We start from the raw sequence: 16,306 nt of genomic DNA on the forward strand, positions 1-16,306 counted from the left end.
GTGGGCCAATGTTTGAACATCCGGTTGGCCATACATCCTGAGAACTACCCAAATATTTTCACTTCCGCCACTTGAATGAGATTCGTTCCTCCACGGAAGATTTTATTTTCAGAAAAAATACTACCAAAATAACAAGAAATTGCAGTTACTACCAACATAAATTCAGAAATACAGTATACAGCAATCAAACCGCGCATTCGAGAGCTAATATAAAGCAGGTGATGCACAGAGCATAAGCCACTGGTCTTACTGTCTTTATTGCCTGCCTCTTCGGGTTTGTGTTATTAACTCCTGCACATTGTTGTCTGTTGCTACTGTAACTTCATAAAGCATCTCCTGCTCTTTACCGTTCAGCCGTGACTTGGGATGCTTATTCTTTGTCTTTTGACTGACTTACTGATCTTCTACTGTGTATTCATTTGTGTTTCAATTTACTGTTTTCAATTTCTTTGTGGTTGTCCATAGCTATATGTCAAGGGCTTTGTTACAGCTGCAGCTGTCGTGAAATGCAATATATAAATAAAGTTGTATTGTATTGTACATTCATTTCAATTTATTCCTCTTTCCTTTTATTTTACAGACACATGTTGATTTGAAAATAAGAGTTAGTGGTAATAATTAGTTTTGACATACAGCAATTATATTGAAGTTCAATTTTCACTTAAATTCTTTGGTGGCCTATGGATTCCACTGAGCCCTTAATTGGCTTCTGCCTATTTCACTTGACCTGACCCGGTGACCCCTGCACTCAAGGGGAATTCCAGAAACTACAACTCCGCACAACTCAAAACTTTTTTTATTTTTTAACTATGATTTTCTCCTGATTCACTACAGAGACAAGTCTCTATATGAACTGGGAATAAAATCCATCCAAACAAGAAACTGTCACCAGTAGCCATGGGAACAAGATTTTCAACCGCATGCTTATATCTATTTAACTCTGCCTTTGTGTGAATGGACCGTACATTGCCAATATCCATTCGACGCATCTTCTATGCAATTCATGTTATTAGTGACCAAATGTTGAGTGTGCCTGTCAATCAAACGCAATTCAGTCTTGACATGTATCTCAATTTTCACACTTAAATTCAACACCTCTAATGCTTACCGGACCTGGTAATAAAGAAGACAGGCAGGTAGAAATTGACTCAAAAAAAGAACAAGAAATAAATTGGTGGAAACTAATATATTGCATTAGTTTTAGTTACTATACTATGTACTTATTGTTTGACAAGAATCACCACCCCTGTCATCAGTGTTGGTAATTGATTATGGTGTGAACTGTGAAATAATTTGTGACATGTTGTATGACTGCTGTATTGTTTGGAGTGGTGACTTTTTGTTATTCAAGGATAAACAAGAGGCACTTTAAACTTTCTGAAGAATATCTGCTATCATTGACGAACAATGAGACTGCCACTCAAGGAAAGTAGAGAGTGTGTCACAGACTCACCAGATTTTAAAAATCATCCACCACAAGGTGAAACAAAACAACAGCACAACAAAATTAAAATCAACAAGTAAAAAAAAACGATTACAATTGCTGTATGAAAAAAAAGAGAAATTGAACATTGATGACATGATAACAAAATAAAATAAATTAAAACAATCAAATACAAAGCAGTTTATGTTCATTGCATTATAAACAAGTACCGTATTTTTCGAACTAAAAGTCACTCCGGAATATAGGTCGCATTAGCCATAAAATGCACAATAATGTGAAAAAAATCATATATAAGTCGCTCCGGAGTATAAATCGCATTTTGGGGGAAATTTATTCGACAAAATCCAACACCAAGAACAGACAAGAACGAGCAACAACAGGCTAAACGATAGATATGCTAACGTGACATAAACACAAACGAAGAGCTGAGAACGAGCCTGACGTAACATTCAGAGTTTTTCAAAAAACTATTACATAAATAACAGGTTTATAAAACCATCTGTGTCACTCCAATTCATTAAATCCATAGATCGTCCTTTGTCAACAATGGGTGCGCGCTGATGACGGCGCTTGCACTTCAAAATATTCCACAGGCCCATATAACGATATATAAATTATATATCAAAAACTATTATATAAGCAATAATATTATCAAACCATCTGTGTCACTCTAAATCACAGGTGTCAAACTCAAGGCCCGGGGGCCAGATACGGCCCGCCACATCATTTTATGTGGCCCGCGAAGACAAATTGTCCATCAAATTCGTGTGTCATTACTAGAATTGCAAATTGTCTTCACTTTTAATAAGATCTTTTTTAAAAAATATTTGACCAGGTTTTACTCATCTGATTTGAAAACGAGTTATTTGCCAGTTTGTTTTGTAGCTTTTACAGTATACAATATGAAGTGCTTATACATTGATTTGGGTTGACAGTCATAATGGCCCTCCGAAAGAAGCTATGACTACAATGCGGCCCGCCAAAAAAATGACTTTGACACCCCTGCTCTAAATCATTAAATCCATCGATCAAATTCCTCGTCCTTTGTCAACTACGCCGCGCGTGCGCCCTGACATCAGCCTCGTCGTTATTCCACAGATCTAATATATAACTACATTGTAGCATTAACAAAGTACAAGAAAAGACGTGGGTTTGGTACAGCCACCCGGCCGAGCACCGGCCCCCGACTTCCATTCACGGAGGTGAAAGAGAGCTCCGTAGAGTAGGATCGGGCGTGCGTAAAAGCCATGTCCGAGCCCAATCCATCGTCCCCAGACAGCCACCCGGCCGAGCGCCGGCCCCAGACTTCCATCCACGGAGGTTAAAGAGAGCTCCATAGAGTAGGACCGGGCGTGCGTAAAAGCCATAATAGTTTTTCAAACCTTCTGTGTCACTCCAAATCATTAAATCCTTCAAACTCTTCGTCCTCCGTGTCACTTTTAAACAAAGCTGCTAATGATGCCGGTAGTACGTGGGGCCCTTCGTCATCTTCGTCATCCCGTGATCAATCTTTGACCTTTTCGTAAACAACCGCCGCGCCGCGCCGCGCCGCGCCGCGCCGCGCCGCGCCGCGCCGCTGACGTCACTTGAAATTTAAATTACAGTAATCCCTTGCTACATCGCGGTTCGTTCATCGCGGTTTCACTTTTTTTTTTTTGGGGGAAAATTTTTGAAAAAATTCACATATAAGTCGCTCCTCAGTATAAGTCGCCCCCCCACCCAAGTTATGAAAAAAACTGCGACTTATAGTCCGAAAATTACGGTATGTATGCATTCAGAAAATATGTAAAAAAAAAAATCAAGAGAGTTTTACCATATAAATTGATTTATTCCGCAACAAATTTGGTGGAGCAGATTGGTTGGCAAGTTATGGTTAGGGGGCCACACCCGGCCTGACCACAGTCTCTGACCGGCCCTCACAGTGACCATGAAGTCAAAGTAAAACAAAGTGTATTTATTTTGAAAATTGAGCTTTCATTTATGTGCACACCTGTGGATGCTAGCACGAGCAAGGTCAGAAGCAAGAGCTACGATTTGTGTGTGAATGTTGCAAACTTCGTGACTTTCCAACTCTTCTAGCAACTTGGGGTGGTGGGTCCTTTCGGCTTTTCCCCTCAGGGATCGGCACAGTGAACCATCTGTTTACCATCTGTTTACCAGATAATTTGCATGAGAAGTTTTGGCACAGGTTTTACACCAGATGCCCTTCCTGACGCAACCCACTGCATTTACCCGGGCTTGGGACCGGCACAGGGGAGACACTTGCTTGTGTCCCCCGATGGCTGCATCTGGTTCCCTGACGGGGAATCAAACCCAGGCCGCGGCGGTGAAAGCACTAGCGTCAAGTGACTCAACCATCAGGGACAACTCTTCTAGCAACTACTTTTCTAAAAATATGACATCATAAAAAATGACAACATTGGTCTTAGCAACATCTTTATTTCTTGCACAGTGGAACAAAGAGGGCCAAGAGGATCTGGGTTTATAATACTGTATGCGTTTTTCCCATTCCAAATACTGTATGTATTGGTCGCATCATAAGTCTGTATCGTTTATGCATCGCTGTTAATACCATACTTGACTGATTATTGAATCTTTTCTCATCTTTATAGATCGTGTTCATAGCTGCTTTGGTGTTTGCGGTTAGTCATGTATTTGTAAGTCATGCCTTTTATTTAAATGTCAGTATACAATCAGAAACAGAACAAAAACAAGAACAACAAAGGTTAAAGTGGAAAATCTTTACTGCCACCTGACCTTACACAACTCTAGAAATTTTTTCCAACTCTTTAAATGCAGTAGACTGAGGAGAGTGTTTTTTTCTTTTTTTTTTTAAATTAAAACAGAACATTTTATGCACTTGCACTCCAGTGTAATCAATGGCAAATTAATGAAAGCTTCCACTGTTTCAAATGAGGCTGGGTTGAGTGAAAAGTTTAATGAAAGAGGTGAAAGCTCTCACTCTGCATCCAGACAAAATTTCAGAATTTTAATAAATGAACAAACAGCCTTAATTCTATGCCGCCAATGTTAATATTTACATTTTATTTGAAAAAAAAAAAAAGAGTCCTCATATTTCTATCAGTTAGCCAGCACACAAGATCACAGTATCTATGGAACTGAATGTCAAACAAACTGAGGCTTTCAAGACTAAACAGGATAGAATGACTTTATTGTCATTGTACAACAAAATTAAGGTATTCTACCAGAGGGGGATGCTGCCATGTACCACTGGGAGCAATTTATGGTCAAGTGTTTTGCTCAAAGACACTTCAACATAGTCACCATGTCATGCGGTCACGTTTATTTTTCCGGATTTCTGTCTTGTCTGTGTCGTAACTTCACTTCCTGTTTTATTTTGTCATCCCTTCCGTTTCAGTTCGTGGTTCCTTCCTCTGTTTTCGGTTGTCTTGTATTCCCTGATCCCGATTGTGTGCACCTGCGTGGTTGGCGCTAATTGTCAGCACCTGCGTCCCAGCCCTTTTGTGTGTATTTAGTCCGTGTATTCCCCTTGTCTTGTGCCAGTGTGTCTTGCCTCGTCCCGACCACCAGCGATTCCTTGACGTCCGAACTCCCAGTAAGATTCCTCCTTTTTGTCTCGCCACAGAGCGACGCCTTTTGTTAGTACCTTGTTCCCCATAGCCCTTTTTGTCTCGCCCGAGTGCGACGCTTTTTGTTTGGACTTTTTGCAGAGTGTTTCCCTCGCAAGAGGCGCCTTGAGTTGTATTTTTTGATCATCGTGTGTTGGAATAAATCAGAGAAAAGAAAGACTCTGCATCCGAGTCCTCCGCCTTGTTCCCTGCCTGACAGTACACACTGGCCAGTCATAGACTCGGCAGAGTCGGAGCACCTGTGCGCCGCAGTGCGCTCCCACGCCTCACAGCTCGCCCAGCACCAGAGGGAAGTGGGCAATTTGGGCGAGGAGATCCGAGGGCTCGCAAAGAGCCAAGAAGATTTCAGAGGGGCGGTCGCCGCCCAGGTAGGAAAGCTGGGTCAACAAATGCAGGACGTGCTCTCGCTTTTAAACGCGGGACCAGCAGCGACCTCTAGCACACCCGCTGCTTCCCCCGTGACTCCCCTTGCCTTAGCTCCCATGACCGGCGGTGCCAGACTGGCTCCTCCAGAACGCTACTCCGGCGAACCCGGCCTTAGCCGGGCCTTTATTACTGAGTGCGAGATGCATTTTGAGAGGTCCCCGGCGGATTTCCCCACCGAACGCTCCAAGGTGGCCTATATGGTATCGTACCTGACGGGAAGGGCCCGCACATGGGCCACGGCGGAATGGGCCAGGGATTCCATCTCCTGTCGCTCTCTCCCCGCTTTTGTCGGGGCTCTGCGTACGGTGTTCGACCCAATCTCCGCTGACCGAGAGAAGGCTCGGCAACTCTGTCAGATATCCCAGGGACAAGAGACCGTCGGAGATTACGCCATCCGTTTCCGCACGCTGGCCGCGGAATGCGGCTGGAATGCGACGGAGCTGTATGACATCTTCCTCCGAGGCCTTTCTGGATCCATACAGGATCAGCTAATTCCCCTGGATCTTCCCACCGATCTCGACGCCCTCATCGCTCTGGCTATCCGCACCGACAACCGGCTGCAAGAGTGGAGGAAGCAGGAACACCCCCGCCTTCGTGCCAGTAGCCGTTCCTTCCGCCCTAGACGCGAACCGCCCCAGGCCGGATGGGGATCAGCAGCACCAGGAGTCGGAACCGATGCAGTTGGGCAGAGCAAAGCTGACAGAGGAGGAGAAGATACAACGATGCCGGGAAGGTAGATGCTACTACTGCGGTGAGCTTGGACACTTCCTCCTCTCCTGCCCGGTGAGGAGGACCCTGAAGGTAAGCGCCTTCTCTGCTGCTCTGTCCCCGGGGCGAGTTCTCCCCAAGGGCATGATTACACAGCTGGGAAAAGATATAGAACTTGACGTGCTAATAGACTCAGGAACTGATGAAAGTTTGATAGACTGGGCATTTGCTCGACGATGGGGAATAAAAACTGAACTGCTGAACACTCCCGTGAACGCCAAGGCACTCAATGGACAGGCACTTTTCGAGATAACACACATAACAGAACCTGTCTCGCTGTCTTTTGGGCCCCACCATGAGAAAATACGACTACATGTCGTGACCTCCCCAATGAACCCCCTCATTCTCGGGTATCCATGGCTTCAACGCCACAACCCTGCTATAGACTGGGGATCAAGGGAAATAACGGGATGGGGGTCCTACTGTCAAGATTCATGTATCAAATCTAACCCGCGCTCTGTGCCTTCTGCTCCAGACTCGGAAACTCCAGACTTGACCGGGGTTCCCGCATGTTACCACCAATGAGCTAAGGTATTTAGCAAGCCCAAGGCTACCTCCCTACCCCCCCACCGTCCGTATGATTGCGCCATTGAACTCCTGCCGGGCTCAACCATACCCAAGGGGAGGCTTTATTCCCTTTCGGGACCCGAAAAGCAGGCCCTGAACGAGTATATAGACTCCTCTCTTCAAGCAGGGTTGATTCGACCGTCATCGTCGCCTGCGGGTGCGGGGTTCTTTTTTGTGGGCAAAAAGGACGGCACCCTACGTCCCTGTATTGACTACAGCCCCCTCAATCAGATCACAATCAAAAACCGGTATCCTCTTCCCCTGATGTCGACCGTGTTCTACCAATTACAGCAAGCTCGGGTGTTCACGAAGTTAGACCTGCGCAACGCGTACCACCTAGTGCGCATCCGGGAGGGGGACGAATGGAAGACGGGTTTTAACACACATCGAGGACACTTTGAATACTTGGTAATGCCATTTGGCCTCACCAATGCCCCTGCGGTGTTTCAGGCCATGATAAATGATGTTCTGAGGGACTGTTTGGATCGATTTGTGTACGTATACTTGGATGATATTCTGATTTATTCCCCGGATTTGGAGACCCATAGGTCTCACGTCGAGACTGTTCTGCGACAGCTCCTTGACCACCAACTGTACGTTAAGGCCGAGAAAAGCGAATTCCACACAAACACCGTATCCTTTCTCGGTTTCATCATAGCCCCGGGCAAAGTTAAGATGGACCCGGCAAAAGTGAGCGCGGTAACTGATTGGCCTACCCCTGACTCCCGCAAAAAGGTGCAGCAATTCCTGGGCTTTGCCAATTTTTATAGGCGGTTCATCAGGGGCTTCAGTGCTACAGCGGCTCCCTTGCATGCTCTAACATCCCCTAAGGTTCCATTCTGCTGGTCGGCGGAAGCGGCCTTCCAGGAGCTGAAGAACCGCTTCAGCTCCGCTCCTATCCTCACGCTTCCCGACCCGTCACGACAGTTTGTGGTGGAGGTTGACGCCTCCAATCAAGGGGTAGGGGCCATTCTGTCCCAGAGAGCCAGAAGTGACAACAAGCTCCATCCGTGCGCGTTCCTGTCCAGACGGCTGACGCCAGCCGAACAGAACTACGACGTGGGAGATCGCGAACTGTTGGCGGTAAAACTGGCTTTAGAGGAATGGAGACATTGGTTGGAGGGAGCACAGCAGCCCTTTCTGGTCTGGACAGACCATAAAAACTTGGAATACATTAAGACAGCCAAGAGATTGAATTCTCGCCAAGTCCGCTGGTCGCTCTTTTTCAACCGATTTAACTTTACTCTGTCTTACAGACCGGGATCCAAAAACACCAAGCCTGACGCACTCTCCCGTGTCTACAGCCCAGGTCCGGAAGTCAAAAAGCCCGAACCCATTCTGCCTCCTCGTTGCGTGGTAAGAGCAGTGACCTGGCCTATCGAAGGCCTGGTGCGGCAGGTCAATGGCAACGAACCACCCCCTAGTGTATGCCCTGAGAACCGACTGTTCGTTCCCGATCAATTACGGTCCCAAGTTGTCCATTGGGCTCACACCCCCAGACTCTCCTGTCATCCGGGCATGCGCAGAACCCTGTTTTTCGTCCAGCAGCGATTCTGGTGGCCCTCCATGGGGGCAGACGTCAGGGAATACGTCTCAGCCTGTCCCGTCTGCGCCCGGAATAAGAACTCCCACGGCGCCCGCATGGGTTTCCATCGCGTCCGTGGGCCGAAATCTCCATGGACTTCGTCACGGGGCTACCAGCCTCAAATGGGCGAACAACCATACTCACTGTTGTAGACAGATTCTCGAAGATGGCTCATTTTATCGCTCTGCCCAAGTTGCCGTCCGCTAAACGAACGGCAACAGTAATGATGGACCACATATTCAGGATTCATGGTTTCCCAAAGGACATTGTTTCAGATAGGGGTCCCCAATTTATATCCAGGTTTTGGAAAGAATTTTGCAGGCTCATAGGGGCAACTGTGAGTCTCACATCGGGCTACCATCCAGAGGCGAACGGGCAAACGGAACGCATCAACCAACAGTTGGAGACGGGTCTACGCTGCCTTGTGTCCCAAAACCCCTCCTCGTGGAGCAAGAACCTCACCTGGGTGGAGTACGCCCATAATTCCCTGCCCACCACGGCTACAGGTATGTCGCCGTTCAAGTGCGTGTATGGTTACCAGCCCCCGGTCTTCCCTGACAGTGAGCCGGAGGTGACGGTGACCTCGGCCCACGCCTTGGTGCGCCGCTGTCATCGTGTCTGGTCGGCGGCGCGGGCCACGCTGATCCGCCAGGGGGACCGTGTCAAGCGGATGGCTGACCGAAGGAGACGTCCGGCGCCCGTGTACCGGCAGGGTCAACGTGTTTGGCTGTCCACCAAGGATCTTCCCCACCGGGGGGACTCCAGGAAGCTAGCGCCTCGCTTTGTGGGTCCATTCCCCATCGCCAAGCTCGTGCACCCGGCCGCGGTGCGTCTCCGCTTGCCCAGGTCCCTTGCAGTCCACCCCACCTTTCACGTCGGGAAGGTCAAGCCGGTTGTGGACAGTCCGTTGGTGCCAGTTCCTGCGCCGCCCCCGCGGACGGTAGGAGGTGGGGCGGCCTACACGGTGAAAGAACTGTTGGACGTGCGCAGAAGGGGCCGGGGCTGGCAGTACCTGGTGGACTGGGAGGGTTATGGGCCTGAGGAGCGGCAATGGGTGCCGCCTAGTTTTATTTTGGACCCGGGACTGTTTGAGGACTTTTATGGAGCTCACCCTGGGGCTCCTGGGCCGTCTGGGATCCGGCCCTAGGGGGGGGGTTATGTCATGCGGTCACGTTTATTTTTCCGGATTTCTGTCTTGTCTGTGTCGTAACTTCACTTCCTGTTTTATTTTGTCATCCCTTCCGTTTCAGTTCGTGGTTCCTTCCTCTGTTTTCGGTTGTCTTGTATTCCCTGATCCCGATTGTGTGCACCTGCGTGGTTGGCGCTAATTGTCAGCACCTGCGTTCCAGCCCTTTTGTGTGTATTTAGTCCGTGTCTTCCCCTTGTCTTGTGCCAGTGTGTCTTGCCTCGTCCCGACCACCAGCGATTCCTTGACGTCCGAACTCCCAGTAAGATTCCTCCTTTTTGTCTCGCCACAGAGCGACGCCTTTTGTTAGTACCTTGTTCCCCATAGCCCTTTTTGTCTCGCCCGAGTGCGACGCTTTTTGTTTGGACTTTTTGCCGAGTGTTTCCCTCGCAAGAGGCGCCTTGAGTTGTATTTTTTGACCATCGTGTGTTGGAATAAATCAGAGAAAAGAAAGACTCTGCATCCGAGTCCTCCGCCTTGTTCCCTGCCTGACACACCAGGGATGAGGATCGACCGCACAACCCACAAGTTGGGAGACAAACACTGAGCTACACCGCCCATGGAAGGTTGGACAGAAAATAAGACCCTTTTGAAAATTACACACCTACCTACTTCAAACAATGAATTCAAAATGAGCTTGATCACTGTAAGTGGGCTGTTACAAAAGTGCACCTGGGTGACATTTTCTTTCTCAGCATGCCTCCAGCTCATGCTTGTGACTGGCGTCTGTTATTTAGCATACAGCTATGTTTGGATGAGACAATGTTATGATAAGACACAAGAAAAAAACTACAGGAAGAATTTAAAACCTCTGGACGTTTTGAAAATGATTTTTCAAAATTGATAAGTGGTGATGAGAAAGGTTTTTATAACTTTATGATCTGATATATTTCTGAGCACTTTGAAATAACAAATGACTTTTGATAGATTGCCTAAATAGCTTAATGACCCTTAAGGAACTGTGTAATGCATGCCTGATGTTTTTTCTCTGAATCATGGACACGACCAGAGTCGTCTTGACCGTTCAGTACTTGATTGTATCTTATGTTTTGACTAATGCTAGACGCCAGTTTTTGATTACTACTGAACGCTCTGCACAGAGGGAAATAGTTTGCCTAACAAAGAAAAGATACGGTTGGAAGCAAGATTAAACTAAGAATAAGCAAAGACATGATGTATCAAAAGAACCGCAAAAGATTAATGATGTCACAGCCAAAAGCTAACATAATTTCGTACAAAATGACAAAATTAAAAGAATAAGAATGAGGTACAACAGTGTATGTCCAAGATTGGAGAAGAATGTTCACAGGAAGGTCACGTGGAGATAAAACCAGCAGGTGCCAGAAGAAGCCACCCAAAGACTCGGCCAAAGATGATCGCCAAGGCCGAAAGACGGGATGGAAGACAACAGCCCCCCTCCACACATACACACCAACAGAACCCCACCTCCACACCGAATCGCCCATAATCAGCACCACTCCCATGCAAGCAGACTCTCCTTCGAACTTGCCCCACCCCGAAGACTCATCACCCATCAATCTCGGCCCACAATGTGCTACTGAATATAAAACTAATCTAACAACCTTGGACGTTGCCTTTTCTGAATGGAGACTTTCCGCTCTTGAAGGGCCCAGCGCTGTATTGTACTTTCCTGAAAACAGAGCTTTTTGAACAAGAATTGTGATTGAACTCAACCAATCTGTGTAAGTCTAATTTCTGCTTCAGTGTCTTTGCATTTTCCTAAATCTGAAGAAATCAAACGAGCACGCAGTGAGTAAATTGGATAACAGGTGATTGGCAAAGGCTTTTGCCGTGAGGCGCAGATAACGCGCTCCCTAAATTGTGGACAGAATCCAGCACAGCCTTTAGCTCATTTACATTGTTGGGTCTAGTGTCTTTCAGCTTCTTCTTCACAATACCCCACAAATTCTCTAATGGGGCTCAGGTCAGGGTAATTGGCAGGCCAATCGAGGACAGTAATGCCATGGTCAGTACACCATTTACTGGTGGTTTTGGCACTGTGGGTAGGTGCCAAATCATCCTGGAAAATGAAATCATCATGTCATAGAGCTTTTCAGCAGACGGAAGCATCTAGTGATATAAAATCTGCATTTACTCTGGACCTGCTGAAACACTGTGGACAAACACCAGCAGCTGACATGGCTCCCCAAACCATCACTGACTGTGGGAACTTCACACTGGATTTCAAGCAACTTGGATTTTGCTCCTCTCCAGCCTTTCTCCAGACTCTGGCGCCTTGACTTCCAAATGAAATGCAAAACTTGCTTTCGTCTGAAAAGAGGACTTTGGACCACTCTGCAACTCTCCAGTGCTTCTTTTCCATAACCCAAGTGAGATGCTTCTTCCATTGTCTTGAGTTTAGAAGTGGCTTGACCATGGGAATACGGCCATTGTAGCCCATTTCCCGGACACGTCTGTGAACAGTGGCTTTTGATACCTGGACTCCAGCTTCAGTCCACTGTCTTTGAAGCTCCCCCAAATTCTAGAAGCGACTCTTCTTCACAAGGCTGCGGTCATCTCTCTTGATTGTGCAGTGTTTCGTGCCACATTTCCCCCTTCCAACAGACTATTTGTGGATGTGCTTTGAAACTGCACTCTGTGAACAGCTTGCTCTTTCAGAAATTTCTTTTTGTGTGTTACCTTCCTGATGGAGGGTGTCACTGATGGTCCTCTGGACAGCAGGCAGATCAGCAGTCTTCCCCATACTTGTGAGCTGAGTGTTTTTCAAGGCTCAGGAAACCCTTGCAGGTGTTTCGAGTTAATTAGACGAGTCAAGTGATTAGTTGAATACCTTACTAGTATACTTTTTCATGATATTCTAATATTTTGAGATAGGATATTTGAGTTTTCTTAAGATGTATGCCATAATCAGCAATATTAAAACAATAAAAGGCTTGCAATATTTCAGTTGATTTGTAATGAATCCAGAATGTATGACATTTTGGGTTTTTTAATTGTATTAGAGAAAATAAAGGACTTTATCACAATTATGATATGACAAGAATGTATTGACACCAGTGTGGCATATTGCAATGTCCAGAAAAGAGGGTCACGTGATTTGGAGATGGCGAGACTGCTGGGTTTTTTTTTTTGTAATAAGAAGCTGAAATAAAGCTGAGTGCTCAAACATTACAGCGTGACGTTTCCTAACATCCACAAAACAACACAACCAGTTTCCTGGGTGCATGTCATGTTTATAAAACTATTGTTACAAAGCATATTTATACTGTCTGGTCTGGTTTGTATTCAAAAGTGTTGTGGCAATGGCTTAAATTTTCACACAATGACAATCCTTCTACTTTTCTGCTCTCAGCTGGCTATAAAAGATTCGTCTTGGTCTCTGATGATAGTTGTGATTTACAGTTATAGACTTTATTATATTTCTGGGGCATATTAGCTCAGCCTTGACATTTTCAAACATTAACACATTTTATGAGCTATCACAAATTTGACATTCCACCAACTAGTTGCTGTTACATCATAACAATGTGGAGGCAGTTACAGTAATGTTTGCTGCATCGCTTACAACAGCAATGGATGAATAATTTAGGAATGATCTTTAGCCAGGGGTGTAGCCATCACAAACGAATTTTCATTCGTGTAACCGGGTGACTCATCTTCTCACTGATAGCGTACATTTGTGTGCTGTCAAGCGATTAAAATATTCATTGAATTGGATTTGTTTATAATAAATTGGATTCGTTTTATAAAAGTCACACAAACAGCCCCACAACAGTTCATTCTATGAATTCAAAATTTGGGCAACATCCTTTGTCTGGCACCTACAGCAGATTGTTTGTGTTTGAACATTCTGGACCATAGTCATGTTTTTGTTTCAATGAATTGAAATGAATGTATTTCAGATTGTAGGGTGATAGCAGCAACTGTATACTGGGTGAAAACAATGAAATACTTTATTACTTGTAAACGCTATTTTTTTTTTTTTTTTTTTTTTCAAAGTCAAAGTCAGCTTTATTGTCAATTTCTCCACATGCCAAAGACACACAAAGAAACCGAAATTTCGTTCCCCCCTATCCCACGGTGACAAGACATGGCTCACAACAGACAAACAGTAAACAAGTATAACAAAAGCGTGCTGAATAAATAATGAATAAATAACACAACAATAAATAAATAAATAATTAATCAAGAGGAGCGTAAAAACGCGTACAGCAGACATTCCCGAAAATAGCGCAACAGTGCCGCACGCTACGCAGAAGGGGGTAGCGAGTTCAGGGCCCTAACAGCCTGGAGAAAGAAGCTGTTGGCGAGTCTGGTGGTGCGGGAGCGCAGAAGGTCAAACAAGGAGTGAGCCGGGTGACTCACATCTCTGGCAATCGAGGTTGCCTTGCGGGCGAGATGGGAGGTGTAAATGTCCTTCAGGGAGGGAAGCGAAGCACCAATAATCTTACCAGCCGTATTCACTATGCGCTGCAGGGCCTTCAAGTTCTGTTCAGTGCAGTTACCACCCCAGACAGCGATGCAACTGGTGAGGACGCTCTCAATGGTGCCACGGTAGAATGTAGACAGGACTGCCTGAGGAGCACATGCACGCCTGAGCTTCCGCAGGAAATACAGGCGGCGCTGAGCTTTCTTTGCCAGTGACGAGGTGTTCGCGGACCAGGAGAGGTCCTCACTGATGTGCACCCCCAGGAACTTGGTGCAGCTCACCCTCTCCACCACAGCACCGTCGATGATCAGCGGCAGGTGTGTTGTGTGACCCTTCCGGAAGTCCACAATGATTTCCTTGGTCTTACTGACGTTCAGCAGGAGGTTGTTGTCCCTGCACCACGTGGTCAGAAGGTCAACTTCCGACCTGTACCGAGTCTCGTCGCCCTTCGTGATGAGACCCACCAGAGTCGTGTCGTCAGCAAACTTCACTATGCGGTTGTCGCTGTAGGTCGCAGTGCAGTCATGCGTCAGCAGGGTGAAGAGCAATGGACTGAGCACGCAGCCCTGGGGGGCCCCCGTGCTCAGCGTGATGCTGGCGGAGATTTTGTCGCCACCACGCACCACCTGAGGCCTCTGACAGAGGAAGTCCAGTATCCAGTTGCAGAGGGAGGTACTGAAGCCCAGCTCGTCGAGTTTGGAGATGAGTCGCTGCGGCACAATGGTGTTGAAGGCAGAGCTGAAGTCCACAAACAGCAACCTCACATATGAGTCCTTTCTCTCCAGGTGGGTGAGGGCCGAGTGGAGGGCAGAGCAGATGGCATCCTCAGAGGACCGCTTGGCACGGTACGCAAACTGGAAAGGGTCAATGGTGGGGGGGAGAACGGACTTGATGTGCTCCAAGACCAGCCGCTCAAAGCACTTCATGATGATGGGCGTCAGTGCCACAGGGCGGTAGTCATTGAAGCAGGACGGTGCAGGTTTCTTCGGCACAGGAACGATGGTGGCAGCCTTGAAACACGAGGGGACGATGGCCTGCTGCAGGGAAACGTTAAAGATGTCTGTGAAGACACCCGACAGCTCCCCAGCGCAGTCCTTCAGCGCTCGACCCGGGATGTTGTCAGGGCCCGCCGCCTTACGGGTGTCAATAGCGGCAAGCGCCCTCCTCACACCGTCGGCAGAGAGGCGCAGGGGCTGCTCGTGTGGGGGGGGAGTGGTCTTCAGCGGGCAAGTGCTGTTCTGGGCGTCGAAGCGAGCAAAGAAGCGGTTCAGATCGTTCAGCAGGCGGACGTCGCCCTCACAGCTCCTCGGCGCGGGCTTGTAGTCTGTGATGGTCTGAATGCCCCGCCAAAGGCTACGTGCGTCCTTGCTGTCCTTGAAATGGGTGGAGACCTTGCACGAGAACGCCTTCTTCGCTTCTTTGATGCCTCGGGACAGGTCGGCCCTCGCTGTCCTCAAGCCAGCCTCATCCCCTGCTCTGAAAGCCTTGTCCCTGGCCCTCAACAGTCTGAGGACAGCCCCCGTCAGCCACGGCTTCCAGTTCGCGCGAGTGACGACGGAGTTCGAGCAAGTCACATCATCGATGCACTTCGTGATGTAAGAGGTAACAGAGTCAGTATATTCCTCTATGTCCGTCCAATCGTTGTAGGTGGCTGCCTGCTTAAACAAGTCCCAGTCAGTGGTGTCGAAGCAGTCTCATTTCTCATTACATTTCTATCTCTTACCTAAAGGCCGTGTCTCACTGAGCCGCAGGTGTTTGCGCATGTTGTTGCAGTTGTTTTTTGCATAGTAGTTGACAACTATTAAAACTGTCGGAAACTATTAAAACTGTTGGCGAATGTCTGCCCAACGTCTGTGACAATTTGCGACCTGGACGAAAACTCAACATTCAGGCCGTGCTCAAACCCTCGATAACCTTCAGTGCTTTGTGAGATACAGTCTTAATTGAAATTAACAGATTATCTCTTCTTGCCCAAGACACTCTTCAGTTAGAATGAAGCAATTGATTCAATCTAATTATGTGGAATTCCTGATGCAGGCTCGACTCTCCTTGTCTTCAAAGTTAGATTCCCCGCGAACTCATTACAGATGTGAGCTTTGTGTCTTTGTCGCACAGCAACACGCCCCATAAATTTGCGGTGAGCTTTAGGGAATTATTATCAAACCCATAATTTGGAGGATGATTACTATATCTATTGAGAAGCTGCTCTGTTCTCCTTCTTTCTCTATCTGCTCTTTTCGAGCAGCTCAATGCTATTACTAAATGTGTTGCTGCAATGCAACTAAAATGATGCACTTTGCTGGATTCT

Source organism: Syngnathus floridae, chromosome 3 (genome assembly GCF_059516105.1).
Source record: "Syngnathus floridae isolate MCC-2025c chromosome 3, RoL_Sflo_1.0, whole genome shotgun sequence".
In the NCBI taxonomy this organism is placed as follows: domain Eukaryota; kingdom Metazoa; phylum Chordata; class Actinopteri; order Syngnathiformes; family Syngnathidae; genus Syngnathus; species Syngnathus floridae.